Genomic DNA, 25985 nt, shown 5'->3' with positions numbered 1-25985 from the left:
CTCACCAACTTGGCCAATTATTGTTCCATTTCAGACTCCAAATGTAGTGAATGTTTGCAGATGAACAGGACTAAGAAACGCGGGGGTGTTTGGGTGGTTTAGTTATTCATTTGACTGATAATTTATTCTGCAGACAGTTTGTGTCCATCAGGAGTGGGAAGAAGGGGAGTTGGGAGGATTTGAACCAGGTGGAAAAACGCCTTAACCACCCGGCCAGGACAACTGGGTAAAGGCTGCATGTTGTTTGTTTAAAATAATAGAATGAATACAGGGAGTTCCAGTGAAAGAAGGTCTTCCAGTCCGTGCCATTGTCCCACCTTTTCCCAGTCACCCTGGGATTTACACAGCCTCTCCTCATTCTTCCAAATGAAATACAACACGGCACAATTCAGCTGCCCCTTCACAGCATGGAGAATTTTTGGGAATCGCCTCAAATAACAAAGCACCAGAAAGTTTGGCAGTGAAGCCCAAATCATCAGAGAGATCGAAACCTGAACCAGCAGCTGAGCCCACTCGGCCTCACTACCACATTCAGATTAGACACAAACATTGTCTTCACCAACATTGACACTGAATTAGAATATTAAAAATAATGTTCAGGAATAGGCCATTCGGCCCCTCGAGCATTCTCAGCTACTTAATAAGATCAGGTGAAAACTTCAATCATCCTCCGCTTTGTGACATCCAGAAGTTTAGTTGCTGAACAGTCTCCACTCAAAATAAAGAGAGAAATGTCCTGTTAACTGCTTTTTTTTTTTCGCTGATATGAAGTCAGAGAACTAACATGGATAATATTTGGGTGGTGAAAATAGGAAATTGAACCACATTGACACACACAAAATCACAAATATGCGCGTTGTTAAGATTTGAAATAGTGAATATTTTCACACTGTCATTCAATGTGCAGAAAGTGGAGCTGTGATCAGCTTATAGCTCAGAAGATGTACAACAAGAATGTATATAACAGGCTGATGCTCACGGTGCCTGTTTGCAGTCGGTGAGCTGCTTCTTACGATTGAGACCATTTAAATATCGTTCAACGAGTCCAGTTCCAAATTCTGTGCTCAAAATGATAAGAAAACTCGCTGAATTTGCCTATTGTCTTGAATTCAAAGCATCCCATGGAAGATAAGAAAGTTCATCTTAACCGTGGTGTTAGGAAACATAAAATGACAGAAAGTTACAGCAAAGAAAGAGGCCATTCGGCCCTGTATGCTGCTTTCAAAGAACAGTGTGATTGGTTGATCTGAATATTCAAAGATATTCGTCATTTAGGAAGAATGGGGAAAAAGGAAAACGAGGCGTGGTCGCGCTGTTAATAAGGAACGAGATCGGTACATTAGTGAGAGAGGATCTTAGATTGAAGGATCAAGATGTAGAATCAGTTTGGGTGGAGCTAAGAAACAGAAAGAGGCAGCAAACATTGATGGGAGTTGTTTATAGGCCGCCAAACTGTAGTGGAGTTTACTTTTATAAACTTCACCAAGGACAAGTTTCTTTGACCAAATGGTCTGTGTCGGATGAACACAAGTGTCCTCTTCAGCCAATGAGAAGAACCATTGCTGTTGGCTGGAACATGAAATCGATACTTTCCTCCTTTAAGGCAGTTCTTAAAGCTGCCCCCTTTGACCGAGCTTTTAGTCATCTGACCGAATATGTGGCTCGGTGTCACACTTTGTTATATAATGCACCTGGGGAACGCCTTGTGACGTTTCATGAGGTACAAGGAGCTTAATAAATATAATTTGTTGTTGTAGTCCATATATAGAAAGAGACAAACTCCTCTTGCCTCTTTCATCCTGATATTTTTCACTATAACTTTGTAATGTGAAGTTGCATAGCTAATGTGAATACAGTTTGTGTTCGTTAAAATGTGTTCACCTCCTCGGGGAACTGAACCACATTGACCCACACAGGGGAACACAAGCAGAGATATACACCGAGACTGACAGGGGCCTAAGGAGAGAAGCATGCCAGAAAGAAATCATGTCACCAAATTGGCTAATTTTTTTTTCCAGTTCCGACTGGAGATTTTCAGAAGGCAGAGAAATGAATGGAAATAAGAGACCACGGATGTGTTTGGATCTCTTTTCCTCGATTCAAACGTTCATTAATTCCGTCTGCGCGCGGTTAAAATCGGAAGTAATGGAAAACGTAGTTGGCAGGATTCGAACCTGCGTGGGGTAACCCCAATGGATTTCTAATCCATCGCCTTAACCACTCGGCCACGACTACAGAAGCTATTACGATTATCGCATTATTTATATGAATTCATACAATGGTTACAGCAGTGAAAGCGGTCTTTCTGCCCGTCTTGTCAACATTTTCCCCGAAACCCTGCAATTTATCATGTCTTTCCTCGTTCTTCCGACCAAACTGGGAATGAAAGAATGAGAATGATCCACCCTGGCCTGTAACCGCCCCATCAGTCTACTCTCCATCACCAGTAAAGATATGGAAGTGGTCATCAACAGTGCTATCAAGCGGCACTGACTTAGCAATGACCGGCTCAATGATGCCCCTTTTGGGTTCCATAAGGACCACTCAGCTCCTGATCTCATTACAGCTTTGGTTCAAACATAGATAAGAGAGCAGAACTCCAGAGATGGGGTGAGAGTGACAGCCCTTGACATCAAGGTAGCATTTGACCAACTGTGGCATCAAAGAGCCCTAGCAAAACTGGAGTCAATGGGAATCAGGGGAAACTCTCCGCTTGTTGGAGTCATACCTAGCACAAAGGAAGATGATTGTTGCTGTTAAAGGTCAGTCAGTGGGGAAGTTTGCCGATGATTGCACAATGTTCAGCCATGCCCCACTCCACAGATACTGCAGCAGTCCATGTCCAAATGCAGCAAGGCGTGGGAAATATCCAGGCTTGGGCTGACAAGCGACATGAAACATTCGCACCATACAAGTGTCAGGCAATGGCCATCTCCAACATGAGATAATCCAACCATCGCTCTTGATGTTTAATGGCGTTACCATATCTGAATCACTCACTATCAACATCCTGGGGGTTACCATTGACCAGAAACTGAACTGGATGGGCCATATAAACACTGACTACAAGATCAGGTCAGACACTAGGAATCGTGCAACGAGTAACTCACCTCCTGACTCCCCAAAGCCTGTCCACCATCTGCAAGGCACAAGTCAGGAGTGTGATGGAATTCTCCCCACTTGCCTGGATGAGGGCAGCCCCTGCAACACTGAAGAGGCTGGACACTGTCCAGGGCAAAGCAGTCCACTTGACTGGCACCACATCCACATTCACTCCCTTCACCACTGACGCACAGTAGCGGCAGTGTGTGCCATCTACAAGATGCACTGCAGGAATTCACCAAGGCTCCTGAGACACCAGTGTCCAAACCCACGATCATGACTAGCCAGATGGACAAGGGCAGAAAACACATGGGAACACCACCACCTGGAAGTTCCCTTTCTAGTAACTCACCATCCTGACTTGGAAATATATTGTCGTTCCTTCACTGTCGCTGGGTCAAAATCCTGGAACTCCCTTCCTAACAGCACTATGGGTGTCCCTACACCTCATGGACCGCAGCGGTTCAAGAAGGCCGACCACCTTCCCAAGGGCAATTAAGGATGGGCAACAAATGCTGGCCTAGACAGCGAATCTCACATCCCGTGAATGAATAAAAAAAGATCCAGGTTAGCCTGCAAATTATATTGCTTTGTTCTCCTTCACTGCAAACGTCAGTGCCTGGAGCAAGTCTGACGTATTGGCTCAGGTGAGGAACGAGCTGAAGCTTTCAATATTGGTTTTCTTAACACGGAGTTTCCAAATGGGAATTGTGCAGGGCGAAGGAGAAAGAGAAGGAAATTGTCATAAATTATAAAGCTCTTTGTACAAAACTGACATAGACAGGATGGGTGGAAGGTCCTCTTACTGCGCTGTGCCATTTGATGAGGACATTGTTGATCAGTCTGTCTCCAGCATTCCTAATGAGAACAGCCGAATTCCATTTCCTCAAAACAAAGACCCAAAGTGCTGCTGCATGACGTCACAGTTTAACATTCCAGACAGCTCCATTGGGATCTTTACAGCGCAGGGTTTGTGCAATGCAGTGGGGATCACAGTCACCTCATACACGAATGTTTCTCTGTTTGAAACCAGGAAGTAGCATTATCAAAATACAGAGTGGGGGAAAGTTGCATCGTTGCTGTCTTTTTGTGAAATAGTCAATTATCTCACAGCCATGTGACATTTATACTTCCCAGGTTTTGAATGATATTCTGAAAAATGCACTGTCCTTAAGGAATGGAGAAGGATGGGGGCCGAATTGCACTAAGATAGTTCGCACATGTGTGAGGTGTTGAATGAGCTGCTGATGTGCTGTGTTATCTGATGATTCTAACGTTAGATCAATTTCTCTGCCGCATGGCTAAGGTTTTCAGCCGCTTTATGCTTCCACACAGCAAGGTTCAGAAGTGCACTAAGACTGCATGGTTTGACATTCTCGGTCGTTTGCAAGGAGCTGGGCTTGTTTTTGATGTGTTGTGGTTATCACATTTGCTTTAGACACCGAGGATTCCCTGACTCGAAATTCACTGCAGAACAGCAGAACTGGCAACATTTGTGGAAATTTTTCTTGCTGTCATTGACAACCTGGGTCTGTGTGACAATGAATTTTGATGAGATGGGAGGAGGGGGAGGGGGGAGGGAAAACATTGAAAGCTTCATCTTTGAGTGCTTTTGAACCACCAAGCTTTCAGTTAACAGCTGAATGCACTGACCAATGGTACTACACAGACTGATGCAACTTCTGCATTCCTTATACAAAAAGTCTCTTTGAACACCAGAACATAACTTTCTCAGCTTTTGAAAAATGCGCTGCCTTGTTGGTTTTTTAAAAAAATAATTTTAAGACCTAGTGAGTAACTTCAGACTTGCTACATTTCCTGCTGTCTTGCTAACCAATCACCTAACCCATCTAACTTTGCAGCCTCTCATTGTCCAGCCCATCGCCCACTTTTCCACAGAACTTGGTTTCATCAGCTAAACCTTAGCCACAGGCTCCAGGGAGAGTTGAACTCGCGACGCCTGGTTTACGAGACCAGTGCTCTAACCACTGAGCTATGGGGCCAACTGCCAACTACAATGCATGGAAAGTTGACCATAATCAGTGGACGAGGACCAGGGTAAAGTTCCAAATGAATGACATTTGACCGGCCTGGAAATGTCTGAGATGGAGAACAGGAAGTTAAAAGATGCGACATGAAAGCGGCAGAATTTGATGTGTGTCAGTTTCTTTCAGTGATGAATTTCTGCCGCTTGTCGCCTTGTCAGTTTCACAGGAGCCGCAGGGATGAGGTTGGCGGCACCTGATTAAAATGAGGAATAATGGGAACTGTAGTCAGCAAGATTCAAGCCTCCAGGGGGAAAACCCAATGGATTTCAAATCCATCACCTTAAACATTGAGGTATGAGTAACAGCTGCTCCAGAGCTCAAATGTGTTCTTATCAAATCAGAGATGGCGACAAAATAAGTCATTCGGCCCATCGTGTCTTTGCTGGCTCTCTGGAAGAGCAACTCAATCAATTCCACACGCCCGCCTTTCCCGCACAACAATTTATATTGGGATCTTTACAGCGCAGGGTTTATAGAGGCGAGTGGGGTCATATTCGCTTCACATATGATGGAGCTGCGGTTTGAAACCTGGTAAGAGCATTATCCAAGCTTGTTTATTTGAGTGAGGGAAAGTTCGATGATTAACGTTTGTTGTAAATATGAACACGAGGGTTGGAATCCTGCTGACTAAAGTTTTCACCATTTGTGATTTTAACCAAATTAATTATCAGTAATTAGAAGGAAACCCATCCAAATAGGTCCGTATTTTCTGATTCCCATTCATTTGTCAACATTCAGGGAATTTGCTTTCGGAAATGGAACAAACACAGCCAAGTTGGTGACATCCTTGCTTTCTGGGTGTGTGTCTCTCCTTAGGCCTCTGTCACTCTCGGTGTATATCTCTCTGTGTCTGTTCCTCTGTGATTGTCAATGAGGTTCAGTTCCCTGAGGGGGTGAAAACGTTTTTAACGTCACAAACTTGATTCACATTAGTTCAGGTTAAAATGTCGGTGAGAAAAGTATCAGCGTGAAAGATAAAACAGGAGACTGGCCCTTTCTATATTTATCCTACAACAACAACAACTTGTATATATAAAGCGCCTTTAACCTAATGAAACGTCACAACGCGTTCCCCAGGAGCATTATATAACAAAGTGTGACACTGAGCCACATATTTGGTCAGATGACTAAAAGCTCGGTCAAAGGGGGAGGCTTTAAGAATTGTCTAAAAGGAGGAAAGTATCGATATCATGTTCCAGCTAACAGCAATGGTTCTTCTCATTGGTGAAGAAGTCACTTGTGTTCAACCTAAACAGACCATTTGGTCGGAGAAAGTTGTCTCTGGTGAAGGAGATCGGGAATAAAAAAAAAGTCAAAAGTTGCCTCCATAATCCAAATCTCAAGCTTTATTGGTAGTTTCCCTGATGTCCAGTGACTCGGGATTGGCGCTTCCATTGGACCAACAGCGAATAGGGTGGAGGGTTTTGGAAATTGTAAGTTGCACATGAGTAGCTTGTGGGACTATTTCACCTCACTGTCAATTTCATGTTCCAGCTCACAGCAATTGTTGTTTTCATTGGCTGAAGAAGTCATTTATCTTGAACCTAAACAAGCAGTTTTGTGGTGAAAGAGATCTGAACTCAAAAACAATAGGCAAAAGCAGCGTAGATAAGCCGAATCGAAAAAAAGCTGGTGCAACTTTCTTGGCGGTCTAGTGGTTAGGATTCGGCGCTCTCACCGCCGCGACCCGGGTTCGATTCCCGGTCAGGGAATGTCAATTTATTGAATTTGTCGAAACGAGTGTCGATCACTCATTGATTGGAAACGTTTAAAAACTCCACCAGAATCAGAGGAGTGAGAGTTTAAGTTTTGCCTCAGAGCCGGAAAACATCATACTCGTGAGTGGCAGTGAAGGAAGAGGAGAGGAGAAGGGCTGTTTGCAAAGCACTGACTATAGAAATGTTGGTGTGAGGCAAAATATGGGTGGGAGAAGTATGAATTTTGCTGCTTCCTGTTTACACTGGCACAAATATCACTCCTGATGGATCATCCAATCACTACTGCTCTTTAAAATCAGCACGCCCGGCCGAATGGCCACTTTCTGTGCTGTAACTTTCTATAATTTTATGTTTCCCAACAGCACGGGTCATTCTGCCATTTTATAACCCACTCGAGCGAGATGTACTTTCTTACCTTGTATTCGGCTCTTTTGAAACCAAAACACGGAGCAAATTCAGCGAGTTTTCTTGTCATTTCCAGCACGAGATTTGTCACGAGACTAATTGAGCGACACATTAATGGTGCCAATCCTTCACTGGAGCTCACCACGTCCAAAGAGCAATGTTATCATCAGCCTGTTATGTATCTTCTTGCATCACATCTGCTGAACAATATAAGCTTATCACAGCTCTGCTTTCTTCACATTGAAACCCAGTGTGAAAATCAGATTCAAAGCTGAACAACTGGGAGGAGAGTGACTGTGGATAATCGGCACTGTGCACATTCCTGTAATCAGTATCTGGGAGAACCAGGAAGATGAGATCCAGGTGTCTCTTTACCCACGAGTTTTACCCATTCCCACCAACTGGCTGTGTCTGCATCGAGCAGCTAATTGACCTGGGAGCTGGACGGGCAGAGGGAGCTGGAGGCGAGGCAGGGACAGGAGCAGAATGAGATGCGACAATAAAAGTGCTTTGAATTTGACGTGTGTCGGTTGCTTTCAGTGATGAATTTCTGCCTTGTAAGTTTCACAGGAGCCGCAGTGATTAGTTGGTGTTTTTTCAAGCAACAAGATTTAAAAGTAAAAAGATAAAAGCAAATTACTGCGAATGATGGAAATCTGCAACAAACACAGAAACTGCTGGAAAAACTCAGCAGCTGGAGGGAGAAACAGATCAATGTTTCCAGACCGTACGACTCTTAATCAGATTTTTAAAATATTACAGCACCCAACGTGGGGCTCGAACCCACGACCCTAAGATCAAGAGTCTTATGCTCTACCGACTGAGCTAGCCAGGGACATGTAAACACTGTTTTGTATCCCAACATACATGGATAAACCTGTTGCTTTCCAACTGATACCTCAGCTTGGTCGGAATTTTAAAGTTTGGAATGGAATCGGCCTACAAAAGCCCCAAGGCTGCCATGCATTCCTCTCAATCATCAATAACATCATTCACATCTTACACTTCTTAGCTGCACCTCCTTCCAAATACTGTGATCCATTTTCCTCAGGATTTTCTCCTGCATTTAATATTTACCTCCTTTCTGCCCTCATTTTGAAATCAGGTTCACTTCATTATCCAACACAAATTGAATTGCAAACCTGGCGGACAAACAATGGAAAACAAGTCACTCGGTAACACAAATCCCATGGTGCTCATTTTCAGATTCACAACAGTCAGCTTTTCAATAAAATGAAGGAATTTTACAGTGAAAGGAATTAGAACGTTTGGGTGACTTTTATTTGTGACTCACTCACTCGGGTATTCTGTAAATGCTACTAGGAGGTTTAGTGACCGGGATATATTGTACCTGCGCTTTCCTGAGCCTGTGCTCGGTGTATTGGGAGGTTTGGCCCGGGTTGGAGTATCTCGCGTCCCAGGGATGGGCAGTAACCCGCCGCTTTCTGCTGGCAGCGGGTGATTGGAGAGTGCGGGGCCGAAATATTGCTGCTTTTCTGCTTTTCCCTGTCTCACTCACTGTGGAGCTGAGGAAGAGAGAATAATTGATGGGTTCGTGTGATTGCAACAATTTCATGGATTTCTGATGTGTTAGATGAAGGTACAGAGTGGGTCCAAATCTTTTCTCATTGTATTTGACAGAAAACGTAATTTTAAAAAGAAGCTGTTTTTGTGGGAGCTCACTGGACAACAAAAGACCTGCCACCGTTTGGGGGGTGATATCTTGCAGCCCAAGTACCCAATGACAATCCAGAACTGCGTGGCAATGATTGGTGATGTGGGGGAGAAACGGTAAAAACCTTCACCCTCTGGGTGGTTTTGAATCACCAACCTTTCAGTTAACAGGCAAACACGCTGACCAATTGCGCCACAGACACTTACACAAACCTAACTGATAACGTATCCTAACCAGGGTGTCAGTGAGTCCAATCTTCAGATTGCCACTACCGAGAAAGCTATCCCGCTCTATCAGTTTTACTCTTCAAAAATAAAGAGTGAGACGTTCATTGTGGACACATGGTAACAGTTTGATCCCACCCACTTTAGACACATCCATGTCACCAGGAACCAGCTCTCCTACAACCGGTGCCATTTCCCTTCGAGCCTTTCATTGTCTTGTCTGTTACCAAGTATTCTGATTGTCCCAAAGCCAATATTAGGTTTGAATTCCTGCTGTGCAGTAACGAGAATCCTTTCACTGTCGCAGATCAGTTAATTTCATTGATAACATCAGAGTCAATGTTCCAGCGTCTTAAAGAAGGGAAAGATGCCTTGACTTTCTCTGGTTCACCCTTCATTCGCATTGGATTCTATTCCTCAAAGGGGATTTTCTTTTCCTTCTTGAGCTCCCTGACCACATCTGGCAACATCTTTGGATTGAGAGGCTTAATTAACATTTCAGATGCGGTGCAGTTCTAATGAAAGGCTACTGACCTGAAATGAAAACGATGTCTCTCTCTCCACAGACGCTACCAGATCTGCTGAGAATTCCTGCATTTTCTGTTTTTATTTCAGATAACCAGCATCTGCAGTGCTTTGCTTTTCTTTTCCTGATTAGTGAAACATATAAGACCCTGAGCAGTACTTGACAGGGCGGATTTGGAGAGGATGTTACCTCTTGTGGGAGAATCTAGAACTCGGGATCGCTGTTTAAAAATAAGGGGTCACCCATTTAAAACGGAGATGAGGCGATTTTATTTCTCTTAGTTGGTCGTGAAACTTATGAACTCTCTTCCTGAAAAGGCTGCGGAAGCAGAGTCGTTAAATATTTTTAAGGCAGAGGTGGATATATTCTTGGCAAGCAAGGGTGTGACAGGTTATCGGAGATCGGCGGGGTGCAGATTTCAGGTGACTATCAGATCAGCCATGATCTTAATAAATGGCGGAGTAGGCTTGAGGGGCCGAATGGCCTACTCCTGCTCCTTTTTCTTATGTAGTGCTAAGAATGTGGAACCCATTACCAGTTGATTTCAAGATCATGTCTGAGCTGAAAATGTGTAGGTAAATTCACACTGTAAACAGATTGTTCGCCAACTGGAATTGGAAAGGGATTCACTCTCATCCCATTTACTGACACAGCAACACAGTCTTGCTGGTGGGAGACCATTCAGATACTTCACGTGTGCAAAGGGCTTTATTCAGTTTTCCCACAAGTTAACACTCCAACTTTAAAAGTTCAAAGGATTTGATCCACAGTCAGAGAATTGATACTAACATGACACGGTTGAAATGTTCCACGTATAGGGGGAAAAGTCAGGAGCTCACCCCATCTGCTGAGACTGCACTGAGTTCAGATCTAACTGTAGGATCATTATATCCAGGAGAGAATTGTGGTTGAGCCCTGAGCAATTTGGCCGCTGCATCAAGTGATTCAACAATTTTATGTCTTGCCCCTATGTCACCCATCGTATTCTGATTACAGGACATAGGTTTCTGTTCTACAGTATGATTTTTCAATGGCGGAGCGGAGACCCAGGTTTCACTGCGAGAAAGAATATGCCCTCTCCCCACCCCAGCAGCTTCTTGCGCGTGCGCATTGCTGCGTGTGGTGGGGCATGCGCATTTCGTCTGTTTCATGAGCATGCGTAGTGCTGGTTTGTGACTGAAGCTGTTCAGAGCGGGTGAGACAATGTCGAGTGGAGCAAACTAACAGATTTAGTGGGTGTGTGAGGAGGAATGGAGCCAGCGGAGTGGGAAGGGAGGCTTCATAAAGACACAGTTCAGGCTGCAGACCCAAATAACAAGGTCTTGGGTTTGCCGAGAACGGACCGAAAAAGTCTGGATTTCTCCCTTCGCCAGGCCCGGGGTACCGGCCGCCATCTTTATAGGGGGCAATGTGCAGAAGGGCGCATGCGCGGTAATCCTGGTCCAGGTAGCAGGAGGAGAGAATGTTGTGCATTTCTATCCTGGACTGACGGATGGATTTTGGAAACTCCTTTCCCAGGGGGTTAGAAAGGGAGGATTTACACACAGCAAACTCAAACCAAGAGAAACGTTTGGCCTTTCTGAATTTATGTTCGGGATTGACAGTGATGGATTTTGTGAACTCTATTTACAGGATGCTAGAAGAGGAGGGCAAACTCGAGGGAGCTGAGAAACCAAAACCAGACATCACGCCAAAATCTGAAAGTCACTTGATTCATCAGGACCTGAATATTATCAGCCTTTGAATGTAAGCATTGAGTTCCAGGTCATTACCAGTCACTGGGTAAAAAAAATCTCTTCCTGGCATGCAATTCCCATTCCCAAAATCTTAAAACTCTGTCCCTTAATCCTTTCATAATCAGCTAATGGGAACGGCTTTTATTTAACTACCTTTCATAATCCTGTACACCTCTATCAAATCTTCCCTCAATCTCCTTTACTCCAAGGAGAACAACCCCAGTTTCTCCAACCTCATCTTACAGTTAAATCCCCTCATCTATCGAACCATTCTGGTTAATCTCCTCTGTACCCTTACATCCTTCACAATGTCTGGTGATCACTGGTTTGCACAGATCCAGATGTTCTGTTTTCGTGCCTGTGACATCATGGCACAGCGACAATTACACGGTGACATTATCACATATCGACAGTTACACGGTGACATCATCACATATCGACAATTACACGGTGACATTATCCGCTCCCCGGGTATTTCCTCATTGGAAGATTTTTCTCTGACTCCAGTGCTTCTGATATCTTTCCAGCTGCAGAATCCAGCAGGAGAGTTTAAAGTTGAAAACTGAAACTGTTTCAGAGTTGACTATTTTTCACCATCTACCTACAATTTAGAGGTTTTAGTTCTATGCTCTGTATCTGTGAGAGGCTCCATGGCTCTGGGGCTGGTGTGACTCCTTTACTGTGGATCTGAATCCATGTTCATCCATTGATCTGTTTCACCTCTGCCCTCCCTGATCACTTCTCTGCCAGCTTTTAACTTCCCCTGTCTCTAATAATGGATCTATTTGAGTTATGTTTAGTATTTTACTGTTACTTCTGTCGATTGTGTCTAAACGAAGTTTCCACCACTGTCCATGTTCAAAACCCAATGATATTCTGTTTCTGATAAATTGGGCGGCGCAGTCAGATCCTGATGTGATGTTTGGTTTTCAACATCCGACCATGTGCTGCTGGCTTCCCAGCTTTATCTTCCCACAGTATCTTTCATAGTCAGGAATTGCTTTTCCTGACCTTTAGTCAATTTCTATTCCACTTCTGAGCTTATAGTGACCATCAAATTCTGCACCATTTTTACTCCCTGGGAGGAGGCGATGCTGTAATGGTGTTGTCACTGGACGAGTAATCCAGAGACCCAGGGCAATATCCTGGGGACCCGGATTCAAATCCCGTCATGGCAGATGGTGGAATTCCAATTCCATAAAAAAAATCTAGAATTAAAAGTCTAATGATGACCAATGATGATTGTCATAAAAAACCCACCTGGTTCCCTAATGCCCTTTAGGGAAGGAAATCTGCCGTCCTTACTCTTGGCCTACACGTGCCTCCAGACCACAGCAGTGGTTGACTCTTAACTGCCCTCTGAATGCTGGCCTAGCCAGTGATGCCCACATGAATTTAGAAAAATCATTCTGCACACCTTGAAACGTTAACTCTGTCTCTCTCCACAGATACCAGCATCTATTGTGATCCCCAGTTACCTGTGGAGATGATGATGTTTGACCTTCTTGAACCGCTGCAGTCCGTGTGGTGAAGGTGCTCCCGCAATGCTGTTAGGTAAGGAGTTACAGGTTATTCACCCAGCGATGATGAAGGAACAGTGATATATGTCCAAATCAACAACAACAATTTGGATTTATATGGCACTTTCAATGTAAGACAATGTTCCAAGCATTTCACAGAAAGGTTAAAAGCAAGGTTTGACACTGAGCCAAATAAGGAGATATTAGGGCAGGTGACTAAACGTTTGGTCAAAGAGGTAGGTTTTAAGCAATGTCTTAAAGAAGAAAAATGAAGTAGAGAGGAAGAGAGGTTTGGGGAGAAAATTCCAGAGCTTGGGGCCATGGAAACTGACAGAATGCTCAGCAAGTCAGAACGAAAGGAGCACAAACATCTCAGAGGGTTGTGAGGCTGGATTACAGAGATAGGGAGGAGCGAGACCAACATGGAATTTCAAAAAGTGGATGAGAATTTTAAAATGAAGGTGCTTCTTAACCCGGTGCTTTTGTAGGTCAGTGAGCACATGGTTGATAGGTGAACAAGACTTGGTGTGAGTAAGCACACGGGCAGCAGAGTTTTGGATGAGCTCAAGGTTACAGGGAGGTTGAAAGTGGGAGTCCGGCTAGGAGTGCGTCAGACAGGTCAGGATGGTGTGTGACTTGAAGGGGAACTTGGAGGCGATGATGCTCATATACACCTGCTACCCTGGTCCTTCTGGGGGTGGAGGTTGAGGGATTGGAAGATTCTGTCAAAGTTCTGCTTATGTTATAGATATAAACAATCCACCTCCTACGCCTCCTGCGCTACCTACCTCTCTCTCTCTCACTCACTCTGTCTTTCCATAGAGGCCAGTGTCGATCCTGACTGAAGGACATTAGTGAACCAGTTGGGTTTTTATGACAATCCAGCAGTTTTCATGGTCACTTTTTCCTCGTGCCGGCCCCACAAATTCCCAGATTCATTCAGCTCAATTTCACAACCTGCCTTTGTGTTTTTGTGGGTTCTCTCTCACTCTCTTTTCTGTTTAAAATCAATTTCACAGGGTATTAGAAGGGGAGGATTTGCAGTCAGGAAACTGAAACCCAAACATCACATCAGGATCTGATTGCGCCGCCCAATTTATCGTAAACTGAATATCTTTGGATTTTGAACATGGAAGGAAAAAGCATCGTTCACAGCGGGGAGAAACCATACACGTGTTCTGTGTGTGGACGAGGCTTTAGGCGATCATCTGACCTGTCAAAACATAAATGCAGTCATAGCAATGAGAAACTGTGGAAATGTTGGGACTGTGGGAAGGGATTCACTTACCCATCTGACCTGGAAACTCATCGACGCAGTCACACTGGGGAGAGACCGTTCACCTGCACCGAGTGTGGGAAGGGATTCACTCAGTTACACCACCTCCTGACACATCAGCGAATTCACACTGGGGAGAGGCCATTCAACTGCTCTGAGTGTGGGAAGGGATTCATTAGTGTATCTAACCTGCTGAGACACCAGCAAATTCACCCTAGGGAGAGATGATTCAGCTGCTCCGAGTGTGGTAAGGGATTTATTGATCCATCCGTCCTGCTGAAATACCAGCGGGTTCACACTGGAGAGAAAACTTTTAAATGCCCAGACTGTGGGAAGTGTTTTAAAAGTTCCGGGAACCTGATGTCCCATCAACGTGTTCACACTGACGAGAGACCATTCAGGTGCTCTCACTGTGGGACTGGGTTCAGATGGTCATCTGACCTTACAGTACACCAGTGAATTCACACTGGGGAGAGACCGTTCACCTGTACGGAGTGTGGGATGGGATTCACTCGATCATCCAACCTGCTGAGGCATCAACGCGTTCCCAAGTAACTACAGTGATTGGGATTTGCTGATAATCACATCCAGGACTGAACTATGTTCATTGGGGTCAGTTTCTGTTGATCTTCATAAACCCCAGCCCAGTTATAGGGGGCCATTTGTATTTTTGAAGTGCAGCGTGTTAAAGTGTATTGAGTCTTTTTAGTACCTTTAACACAAGTTATTTTCTTTTGACGGACTCTCCCTCTCCCCTGTCACCTCCATCCTCACCTCCAACAACAAGTGTGAGGAGCTCATGGAGCTTCTTTGTCACTAAGATTGAGACAATCCGATCAGCTGCCTCTGCTGCTTCCCTCCCTCCCACTAGCCCACTGAGCCAAAGATCCATCCTCTCGGGACAGGGATGAATTGCATAGAATTTGCATCAGGAAGTGAATAAAATAGGTGCATTTCAGGGGGAAATGGATAGCTCTATGAGAAAGAAGGGAATAGATGATTACATTGGTAGATTTAGCTGAGAAAAAATGGGAGGAGGCTCGAGTGGAGCGTAAACACCAGCTTGGACTGATTGGGCTGAATGGCCTGGTTCTCTGCTGAATATCCCGTGAACTCCTGTGCAATCCAGTCTAAATCCATGGTATTATCTGTCTGGAAGCAGCATGGCATTAAACTGAAAACTAAAATCAAACTTTACCAGGCCATTGTCCTGACCACCCCGCTGTATGGAGCAGAATCCTGGGTCTGCTCTTGGAGCCACATCAAAGCTCTGGAACACTTCCAGCAAAGACACCCGAGGTCCATCCTGAGAATTAGATGGCAGGACAAAAATCACAAAAAACGAGGTTCTCCAGCACGCTGGGTTCAACAGCTTGGAGACCACCTTCCAGAAAATTCAGCTCCGATGGCCAGGCCAAGTTTCCCACATGGACAATCACAGAATTCCCAAGCTGATCTTCCATGGGGAACTGTATCAGGGAAAACAACATCAAGGTGGTCAGTACAACCGATACAAGGACAACCTAAAAAAGAGCCTCACAAACGTCTGCATTGCAGACCGTCTCTCCTCGGAAAACACTGCAGTCGACTGGCCGTGTTCTGGTCTCTACATTATAGGAAGGATGTGATAGCACTGGAGAGGGTGCAGAGGAGATTTACCAGGATACTGCCCGGGCTGGAGGGTCTGAGCTATGAGGAAATATTGGATAGGCTGGGGTTGTTTTCCCAAGAGCAGCGAAGGGGACCTGATAGTGGTTTATAAGGTTATGAGGGGCATAGTTGGGTGGATAGGAAGGCACTTTTTCCATTAGTAGAGGGGTCAATAACCAGGGGGCATAGATTTAAGGTAAGAGGTAGAAGGCGAAGAGGGGAGTTTAGGAGAATTGTTTTTTCACCCAGAGGGTAGTGGGAGTCTAGAACTCACTGCCTGAAAGGGTGTAAATGATTTGGGTGGTTGAGTCAGAAACGCTTCTAACATTTAAGAAGTATTTAAATATTCGCTTGCATTGCCTTAGCTTCCAGGGCTATGGGCCAAGCGCTGGATAATGGGATTAGTGTAGTCAGAACTTTGTGAGCAGCGTGGACACAATGGGCCGAATGGCCTTCTCCTGTGCTCTATGAGTTTATATTTGGAGGCAAGCACTGAAATTTGGTTCAGCGTGTTTCGAGGACCATCTACACCAAACTCAACATCTGACGTGCCCACAGGAAGGTCAGAGGTGGCGCAGCTGCAGAAGTTAACCCAAGCACCACCAACAACAATATGAACGGTCAGTTCTATGGATGTCCATGTCGATCCCACACTGAACTCTTCAGTCAGGAGAGGACCCACAGGAAATGATTAAATCATTTACAGTTTGGGCACTCGAACAATGAGGAGTCTACCCCAACATTATCCCTGTTCTCTGGATCAGGGAACTATACCCTGTCTGTATTACTGCGGTGCTGTTAATAAAGTCAGCGTGAGACAATCTGTTGTGAGCTTGATTATCTGGTCTCTGAATCCACAAGATTCATCATTTAGAGTCAACAAGATGAACAAGGAAACATATCACGGCCCAAAACTACAGCTGAACATTCCCAGGATAAAGTCTCTAATCTAACACCTCGAATGGACAGAACAGAGAAAGATCCCAACTGTAAGAAACCCTCGAATCATTTGTAAATGTCTTTCAAATGCTGACAGATTCCAGCTGTCAGTTTTTATCACATTGAAGTCAATGGAAGGTGAGAGCGCGGTTATTCTAGAACTATAAAAAACACTAGTTAGAGCACAGCTAGAGTACTGAGTCCAGTTGTAGTCAGCACATTACAGGAAGGATGTGATCACACTGGAGCGGGCGCAGAAGAGATTTGCCTAGATGTTGCCAGGACTGGAGAATTTTAACTCTGAGGAAAGATTGGAGAGGCTAGGGTTGTTTTCTTTGGGAGAGGGGAGATTTAATTGAGGGGTGTAAAAATAATGAGGGGTGTAAAAATAATGAGGGTCCCAGATAGGAAGGACCTATTTCATTTACAGAGGTCAGAACCAAGAGGATAGACATTTAAAGTAATTATTGGAAGGGTTAGAGAGGAGTTCAATAATGCTTTTACCCAGAGGGTGGTGGGTCTTGGAACTCACTGACTGAACGGGTGGTAGAGGCAGAAATACACAGATTTAAAAAGTACTGGGATATACACTGGATGTTCTGTAACCTACAGGATTATGGACCAAGAGCTGGGAAGCGGGATTAGACTGGATGCCTCATTTTCAGCCAGTACAGACATGATGGGCTGAATCGCCTCCTCTGTGCTACAATTTCTATGATTCTGTGGTGACAAGTGGTCCTCGTGTTTTTATCTGAGACAGGCCTCAGCCCAGTCATTTGCCCCGAGTGTTGATGTGATGGTTCAAGCGAAGAGATGCCGGGTACCGGGAGCAGCAGGAACAATAAATAAAACCGAGGTGTCAGTAAATACTGATATAGTTTATTTGTATCTAGTTCCATTTTTATAAATTCTGCTGAATGTGGCCCTCGCCCAGTGTCAGGATATTGGATCAGAGCCACCATGGAAAATGAATTTGACACCGGTGAGATAGACAATGTCAACCGGATCCTCAGTATCTCTAACCTCCTCCAGCCCCACAACCCTTCCTGTAAATACAAGGTGTTGCTTTTGGATTACACCCTGAGATAGACAATGTAATTATATTTTAACCTTTATTCTTAAAGTAAAGTATCTCTCTTCAGGCTGTTCTCAAGGTTGTGCAAGATGAAACCAAACAGTGATTTATTTGTACTTCTTGCAGTTTAGTTACTGTATTCACTGCTCACGATGTGATCTGCTCTACGTTGGGAAGACCAAACACAGATTGGGTGATCACTTTGTGGAACAACCTCCGTTCAGTCTGTGAGCTTGACCCTGAGCTTCCGGTCACTTGTCATTTTAATTCTCTGCCCCACTCCCACTCTGACCTCTCTGTCCTCGGCCTCCTGCAATGTTTCAATGAAGCTCAATGGGAGCTCAAGGAACAGCAGCTCATCTTTCAATTCGGCACTTTACAACCTTCCGCACTCAACATCGAGTTCAGCAGTTTCTGCACCAACAGCGAGTTGTCAGGATCTGGAACATTCTACCTGAAAAGGTGCTGGAACCTGATTCTATCAGGACTTTTAAAAGGGAGTTGACAGGGATTTGGGATTGAGGAACTTACAGGGTTACAAACAGAAAGTGGGTGTGTGGGAATAAACACGACTGCTCTTTCAAAGAGACAGCACAAGCACAAAAGGTTGAATGGCCTCCTTCTGTGCTCTAAGTTTCGATGATTCTGGGAGTTGGCCATTTAGCCCCTCGAGTCAGTCCCACCATGCAATCAGATCACAGCTGATCTGTGACCCTTTGTCTCCTGTCCCTTGATTTATACCTTGTGTTAGGAAGGATCTATCAATGCCAGATTGAAACTGAACATGGATCAAGCATGAACTGCTAATTCAGGAAGAGAATTCCAAACTTCTGCCAACTATATCTGAAGAAGATTTTCCTAATCTCACCCCTGAACGTTCTGGCTCTAAGTTTTAGACTATATTCCTCAGTCCTGGATTCTCCAACCAATGGAAATTGTTCCCCTCTATCTACCACACCATTTCCAATTTATATCATGAATACTTCGAGAAAATCCTCCTCAATCTTCTAAATTCCAGGGAATACAAACCTCGCCGTGAGATGATGAATATTGGCAGAATGGATAGGGTACTGAATGGGACAGTCCTAAAGGGTGTGAAGGGACTGGGGGAACTGGGGGTTTATGTGCATACACATTTGAAGGCGAAAGGACATATTGACAGAGAAGTTCGCAAAATATATGAGATCGTGGGCTTCATAAGCAGATTTAATGTGTATAAATGCAGGGAAAATAAGCTGACCCGTCATAAAGCTCTGGTTAGGTCACAACTGGAGTATTGCATCCAGTTCTGGTCTCCACACTTTAGGAAAGGGGTGAGGGTCCTTGAGAGGATGCGGAGGAGATTTACCAGAATGTTCCAGGAAAAAGGGAATTTGGTTACAAAGGGAGACTGGTGAAGCTGAAGTTGTTCTTCTTGGAGTTAGAGTTGAGGGGAGATTGGATAGAGGTGAACAAGATTGTGACAGGTTAAGATAAGGTGGACAAAGAAAATGTTGTTTCCATTTGGTGATGGTACAAGGATTAGGGGGACACAGATTGAAGGTTATGGGCAATAGATACAGGGCAAATGCAGGGAGGAACATTTTACGCAAGTGGTAATAACCCAGAACTCACTGCCTACGAGCAGGCTGGAAGCAGACATGATCAATGCTTTAAAATTAAATTGGACCAGCATTTAAGAGAAATAAACATGCAGGGGGTTGAAGACACAGCGGGGCAATGAGACAGACTGGACAGCTCTACAGAGAGCTGGCATGGGCTCAATGGACTGAATGGCCTCTTTCTGTGCTGTCATTACACTGATGCATTTGTTTGACCACTCCTCATAATTTAACCCTTGGAGTCCAGTTGTTATTCAGGTACATCTGCACTGCTCTCCCACTAAGGCCAATATAGTCTATCCTTCCTAAAATGTGATGCCCAGAACTGAACACAGTATTCCTGTCCTGATGAAAGGTCATGTTGACTCGAAACATTAACTCTGTTTCTCTCCACAGATGCTGCCAGGCCTGCTGAGTACTTCCAGCATTTTTTATTTTTATTACAGTGGTTCAGGTGCAGTCTAACCAGGATTTTGAAAATGTCGGTGCTTTTCCCACAAACAGAACAGACAAACTTTTTTCCTTCCACAATCAAAGTCCGATGATATTCAGGTCCTGAGGAATCGAGTGACTCTGTTAGATTTTGATGTGAAGTTTGGTTTGAATTTCCCCATCTCCAAATCAGTCCCATTGAAAATCCTGTACAAAGGACATTATAAAAAAATCCATCCCTGTCAGTCCAGGATAGAAATTAAGAGACAAACATTTCTCTGGGATGGAGTTTGCTGTGTGTAAATCCTCCCCTTCTAACCCCCTGTAAAAGGAGTTTCCAAACACTCGGTGTAAACTGGGCTCCGGGAGTTTGTAATCCGGGTTTGGAGTCCTACACCGGGTGTTTGTGAATCCTCCCAGTCCACCCACCCTCCGGCTCCATTCCTCTCCTGCACTCGGCCCTTTCTCACCCGCTGGACTTTCAACCCGACCGCCTTCATCCCGAACCCCACCCGCGCTGCGCATGCTCCAATTGAAGCTCGGCCACGCCCCTCATTCACTCCGATTGGCCGGAGGAACAGCCGCTCCCGCTGGTCCTCCAGTCTCGCCCCCTGTTCTTATTGGTCCAGAGCTGCCGTCAATCATTGTGAGCATGTGCAGAGCGTGAAATCAGGCGTGAGCAGAGCTGGAGCGAGCGGATTTAAAATGCGGGATTTACAAAGACCGAGTGTGGACTGAGAGCTGGAAAAAAAACCCCGTGAGCATAGATAAGGCTGGCGGGTGAGTTGGGAGGCTTTATGAATTCACGGTCTCTGTCTTAAACCCTCAATAAGGAACCATCCTTCCAACCACAGATTAGGCCATTTCTCCGGAAGTAGGCCCGAGTTAATGGCCGCCAACTTTATAGGGGGCAAGGAGCAGCAGAGCGCATGTGCAGTCACCATCTTTATAGGGGGCGATGTGCAACAGGGAGCATGCGTGGGCGCCATCTTTACAGAGGCTGCAGGCCCGGATGAATGACCCGCAGGAAGGACAATAAATCAGAGATAGAGTTTGGTGTGAAATCAATGGGTTGTTGTAAAACAGGAGATCAGGGTAACAGTCAGAAACAACAACAACTTCTATTAACATCATACATCATCCCAGTGAGCTTCACAGGGAAATTATAAAATAAAGTATAACATTCAGACACAGAAGGAGGTGACCAAAATACTTAAATAGTCGCTTGTTTGTACAGAATTTGATTATTAACGAAAAAAGAGACAAGCTGTCAAAGCTTTTCCTGTTGCACTCACCAGGACAGACGCAAGAATCCCAAATTTCAAAGGGAACCACAATTTATACTGCATGAGAAAAGGGTGCTGATTGGTTGGCCCGTCGGCTCTGATTGGTTGTTGCCAGGAGCTGTAATCCCCTCTGCTTTTGTTTAATTCCACAAAAGACCCCGTGCCTGGACTTGTTCCTTCTGCCTGCAGAGGACAGGTCCCTGTGGATGAACATACGTAGCTTCTAGCAAGTGCAAGTGAGACACATTACTAGCCTGACTGATAATTTTTGAAATTTGGTTTTCTTCCCTCCATCCTGATGAGTACAAGATAAAATGTTTTAACAGAATATCTTTTTTTTATTAATACTCAATTGTCTTAAAGGGGGAAAGTGTGGTAGATAGAGGGAGAGAATTTCAGAGCTTGGGGTCGAGGGAACTGAAGGTACGGACACTAATGGTGGAGCAATTAAAATAGGGAATGCTAGAATTAGAGCAGTGCAGATATCATAGAGGGTTGTGGGTCTGCAGGAGCCAAAGAGAGGAGGCCATTGGGGGATTTGAAAACAAGGATGAGAATTTTAAAATCGACTTGCTCCTTGAACGGGAGCCAAGGAAGGTCAGGGAACAGGCCTAGCTGTGAGTGAAGACACAGACAGCAAAAATATGAATGTCTTCAAGGTTACAGAGGGTAGAATGTGGGAGACTAGCCAGGATTGTGTTGGAATGGTCCAGTCTGGAGATAAAAATGGCAGTGATCAGGGTTTCAGCAGCAGATGAGACACTCCTGAGACAGGAGTGAGGTCAGGTGATATTACGGAGGTGGAAACAGGCGATCTTAGTGATGGCACAGACATGAGGTCAGCAGCTCATCCCGAGATCAAGTGTAACACCGAGGTTGTGAACAGACTGCTTTAATCTCAGACTGTTCACAGGGAGAGGGATGGAGTTGGTATCTGGGAAATGGAGATTGAAGCAGGGACTGAAAACAGTGTCTTCAGTCTTCTCAGTGTTTAATTGGAGTTAATTAGTCATCAAGAAGAGAAGCAGGAACCAGAATGGGCCATGAGACTGATCCCAGGTTTAACTCAGAGAGGGAGAGAAGGAAGGAAGGAAACCCTGGGACATTGGGACAAACCACCTTCATAATCGCTCATTAAATCTCCACAAAATAAGTTTTGGACACAAGGTTAACATCTGCTATTCTGTATGGTTGGTCAGGGGGTTTCAGATTAATGTTTTCTCATGAGCAACGACTGAACTGAATGATCAGACATATTGTCAACTCCAGTTGTAGAAATTTGTTAAAAATATACAGAAATAATTGTCCAAAACTCTGTTTGGATTTCAGCACAGGGAGGAGGGAGAGTGTGTGGGACGGGGATTTGCAGCTTTGGGAGAACAAGAGAGGAAAAAATGCTCCATAGAAACTAGAATTGTCTGTTCTGAATTTCTATCCTGTTCTTACAGTGATGGCTCTTGTAAACTCCTTTCACAGAGAATTAGAAGCGGAGTATTTTCAGGCAGGAAACTCAAACCAAACATCACATCAAGATCTTACAGAGTCACTCGATTCATCAGGACCTGAATATTATCATCTTTGAATGTGGACGGAGAAACGTTTGTCTGTTCTGTCTGTAGGGAAAGATTTCAAACATCAGTGTGACTGGAAAAGCACCGAGACACACACACACCCGAGTGAGAGTGTTCCAGTGAACTGACTGTGGAAAGAGCTTTAACCAGTTATAAAGCCTGAAATAACATCACACCATTCACAGTGGGGAGAAACTGTACACGTGTTCTCTGTGTGGACAAGGCTTCAACTGATCATCAAAGTTAGAGAGACGCAGGGACACCTGGACCATGGAGAAACCGTGGAAATGTAAGGACTGTGGGAAAGGATTCAATTGTCCATCCAAACTGGAAACCCATCGACGCAGTCACACTGTGGAGCAGCCGTTCACCTGCTCTGAGTGTGGGAAGGGATTCACTCAGTTATCCAACCTGCTGACACACCAGTGAATTCACACAGGGGAGAGACCATTCACCTGCTCCGAGTGTGGGAAGGGATTCACTCGGTCATCAAGCCTGCTGACTCACCAGCTAGTTCACACTGGAGAGAGACCATTCACCTGCACGGTATGTGGGAAAGGATTCACTGGGTGCCCTGACCTGCTGAAGCACCAGCGAATTCACACTAAGGAGAGGCCGTTCAGTTGTACTTCCTGTGGAAAGAGATTCAGGACTTCATCGAACCTCAAAGTGCACCAGCGAATTCACACTGGAGAGAGGCCTTTCACCTGCTCCGAGTGTGGGAAAAAATTCACTCAATCATCCAACCTGCTGAGACACCAGCGAATTCACACTGGAGAGAGACCATTCACCTGCTCTGAGTGTGGGAGGAAATTCACTCTGTTATCCAACCTGCTGAGACACCAGCGAGTTCACACTGGGGAGAGACCATTCACCTGCTCCAAGTGTGGGAAGGGATTCACTCAGTCATCCACCCTGCTGAGACACCAGCGAGTTCACACAAGGAGAGGCCATTCCGCTGCACTTCCTGTGTAAAGAGATTCAGCCTTCATTCCACCTCAGTGTACACCAGTGAATTCACATTGGAGAGAGAGCTTTCACCTGCTCCAAGTGTGGAAAGGGATTCACTCATTCAACCTATTGAGGCACTAGCGAGCTCACACTGGAGAGATGCTGTTCACCTTCTCTGAATGTAGGAAGGGATTCACTTAGTCATCCCACCTGCTCAGACACCAGCGAGTTCACAAGTGACAGCAGGGATTGGATTCTGCTGTTATTGCTGCTGTTAATCACATCCAGGACTGAACCATGTTCATTCTGACAGTTGTAGTTTGTTTCTATTGCTGTTCATAATCCCTGTAATTGGGCTGAAGTGTCCTGGAATTGCTGTGTTTTTGAGCAGGGGTTTAACATTTACAATCTGTCAGTCCTTTGACACCACTACTATATAAGAAGGATTGGAAGATTGTGACCAGAGCCTCCACAAGTTCCATGTGAAGGATGCTGTCTCTGACAGTGCAGCAGTCCCTCAGTGTCACCCTGGAGTGTCAGCCTAGATAATGTGCTCAGGTTTATTAATATTTCCTCTAGTTATTGATGTGGGTCATTAAGAAACAATGGACTCTTATGATGTCATCCAGTCCCAGTGCAATGATGTCATCCAGTCCCAGTGCGATGATGTCATGAAGACTATTCAATACCAGCGGAGCCTTAGTGGTGAAAACAGTTTTGTTCGAGATGACAGCAACTCCATTACTGATAGATCAGCAAATGGAATTAATGGGAAAGAAAGTGAGGCAGCTGATGAACATCAGGAATAGTGTTGTGAATTATGAAGATGAGAAACATGTACAGTATACATGTCCCATCTCCCGACACCCTGCTCCCATCTCCCGATACTCTGTCCCATCTCCCGACACGCTGCCCCCATCTCCCGACACTCTGTGCCCATCTCCCGACACTCTGCTCCATCTCCCGACACTCTGCTCCATCTCTCGACACTCTGCCCCCATCTCCCGACACTCTGCGCCCATCTCCCGACACACTGCCCCCATCTCCCGACACTCTGCCCCCATCTCCCGACACTCTACCCCCATCTGCCGACACTCTACCCCCATCTCCCGACACTCTGCCCCCATCTCCCGACACTCTGCCCCCATCTCCCGACACTCTGCCCCCATCTCCCGACACTCTGCCCCCATCTCCCGAAACTCTGCCCCCATCTCCCGACACACTGCCCCCATCTCCCGACACACTGCCCCCATCTCCCGACACTCTGCCCCCATCTCCCGACACTCTGCCTCCATCTCCCGACACTCTGCCCCATCTCCCGACACTCTGTCTTCATCTCCCGACACTCTGTCTTCATCTCCCGACACTCTGCCCCCATCTCCCGACACTCTGCCCCCATCTCCCGACACTCTGCCCCATCTCCCGACACTCTGCCCCCATCTCCCGACACTCTGACTCCATCTCCCGACACTCTGCCCCCATCTCCCGACACTCTGCCCCCATCTCCCGACACTCTGCCCCCATCTCCTGACACTCTGCCCCCATCTCCCGACACACTGCCCCATCTCCCGACACACTGCCCCCATCTCCCGACACGCTGCCCCCATCTCCCGACACACTGCCCCCATCTCCCGAGCAGCCTGTCTCTACCTCTGCTGAACCCACACAGGATACACTATGTTGAAGCCAGAGGAAAGGACTGGGCGAGAAATTGTAATTCACCAAGGGTGTGCACATGGGGGTTTGACAAAATATTAAGTTTCCCATTTTTAACAATGAAACTTAAAACGCATTGATTGGAACTACTTCCAGCTCTTGTCCATTCTGACATCCCGTGGGCCAGCTCACCCTCTCACTGGGTTCATGCTGAATGTCAATCCAGGCTGGGAGCCATTGGGTGGATGTGCAATGGGTGGGTGAGTGGGTGAAGGAATGTTCAGTTCACAGGGAGGGGGATGGGGGAGGGGGGTTGGTGCTGGTGGTGGGAAGTGTTCATTCTGAAGGAGTCCCACCTGAAACAGTGACCACTAACTTATCACTTTCCAATGGTGATTGACCTGCTGTGTATTTCCCCAGGTTTGTTCTGTTCAGTTTTTCAGTATTTATATATTTTTGTTTTTGCTAAAACATGTTCTTGTTTTGACACTGAAATCCAGAGGATTTTAACTCTGGTAAAGTCAATCTCCATCGAGTACACAGGAGGACTCAACTGGTCCAAACTTCTTATGGTATCAATAAACCAAGATCCTA

General features: G+C 45.4%; 1 long non-coding RNA gene and 4 other non-coding genes across 5 annotated transcripts in view; 2 read left to right on the top strand and 3 right to left on the bottom strand.

Annotated features, from left to right (window-relative positions):
* Positions 1 to 2153: 2153 nt before the first annotated feature.
* On the bottom strand, positions 2154 to 2235 carry trnas-aga (transfer RNA serine (anticodon AGA)). Its single transcript has one exon. It is a non-coding gene; the product is annotated as a tRNA-Ser (tRNA).
* Positions 2236 to 5032: 2797 nt separating this feature from the next.
* trnat-cgu (transfer RNA threonine (anticodon CGU)) lies at positions 5033 to 5105 on the bottom strand. Its single transcript has one exon. It is a non-coding gene; the product is annotated as a tRNA-Thr (tRNA).
* A 1685-nt stretch (positions 5106 to 6790) lies between these two features.
* Positions 6791 to 6862, top strand: trnae-cuc (transfer RNA glutamic acid (anticodon CUC)). The gene has a single exon. It is a non-coding gene; the product is annotated as a tRNA-Glu (tRNA).
* Positions 6863 to 8035: 1173 nt separating this feature from the next.
* trnak-cuu (transfer RNA lysine (anticodon CUU)) lies at positions 8036 to 8108 on the bottom strand. Its single transcript has one exon. It is a non-coding gene; the product is annotated as a tRNA-Lys (tRNA).
* A 3126-nt stretch (positions 8109 to 11234) lies between these two features.
* LOC144698298 (uncharacterized) overlaps positions 11235 to 25985 on the top strand; it is a 127370-nt gene continuing 112619 nt past the window's right edge. The window contains exons 1-2 of the long non-coding RNA XR_013580493.1: positions 11235 to 11444; positions 12883 to 12988. This is a non-coding gene — a long non-coding RNA (uncharacterized LOC144698298). The remainder of the gene's footprint in view (positions 11445 to 12882; positions 12989 to 25985) is intronic.

This window comes from Cetorhinus maximus, chromosome 23 (genome assembly GCF_964194155.1).
Source record: "Cetorhinus maximus chromosome 23, sCetMax3.hap1.1, whole genome shotgun sequence".
NCBI lineage: Eukaryota > Metazoa > Chordata > Chondrichthyes > Lamniformes > Cetorhinidae > Cetorhinus > Cetorhinus maximus.
This window is presented reverse-complemented; position numbering and strand designations above follow the sequence as displayed.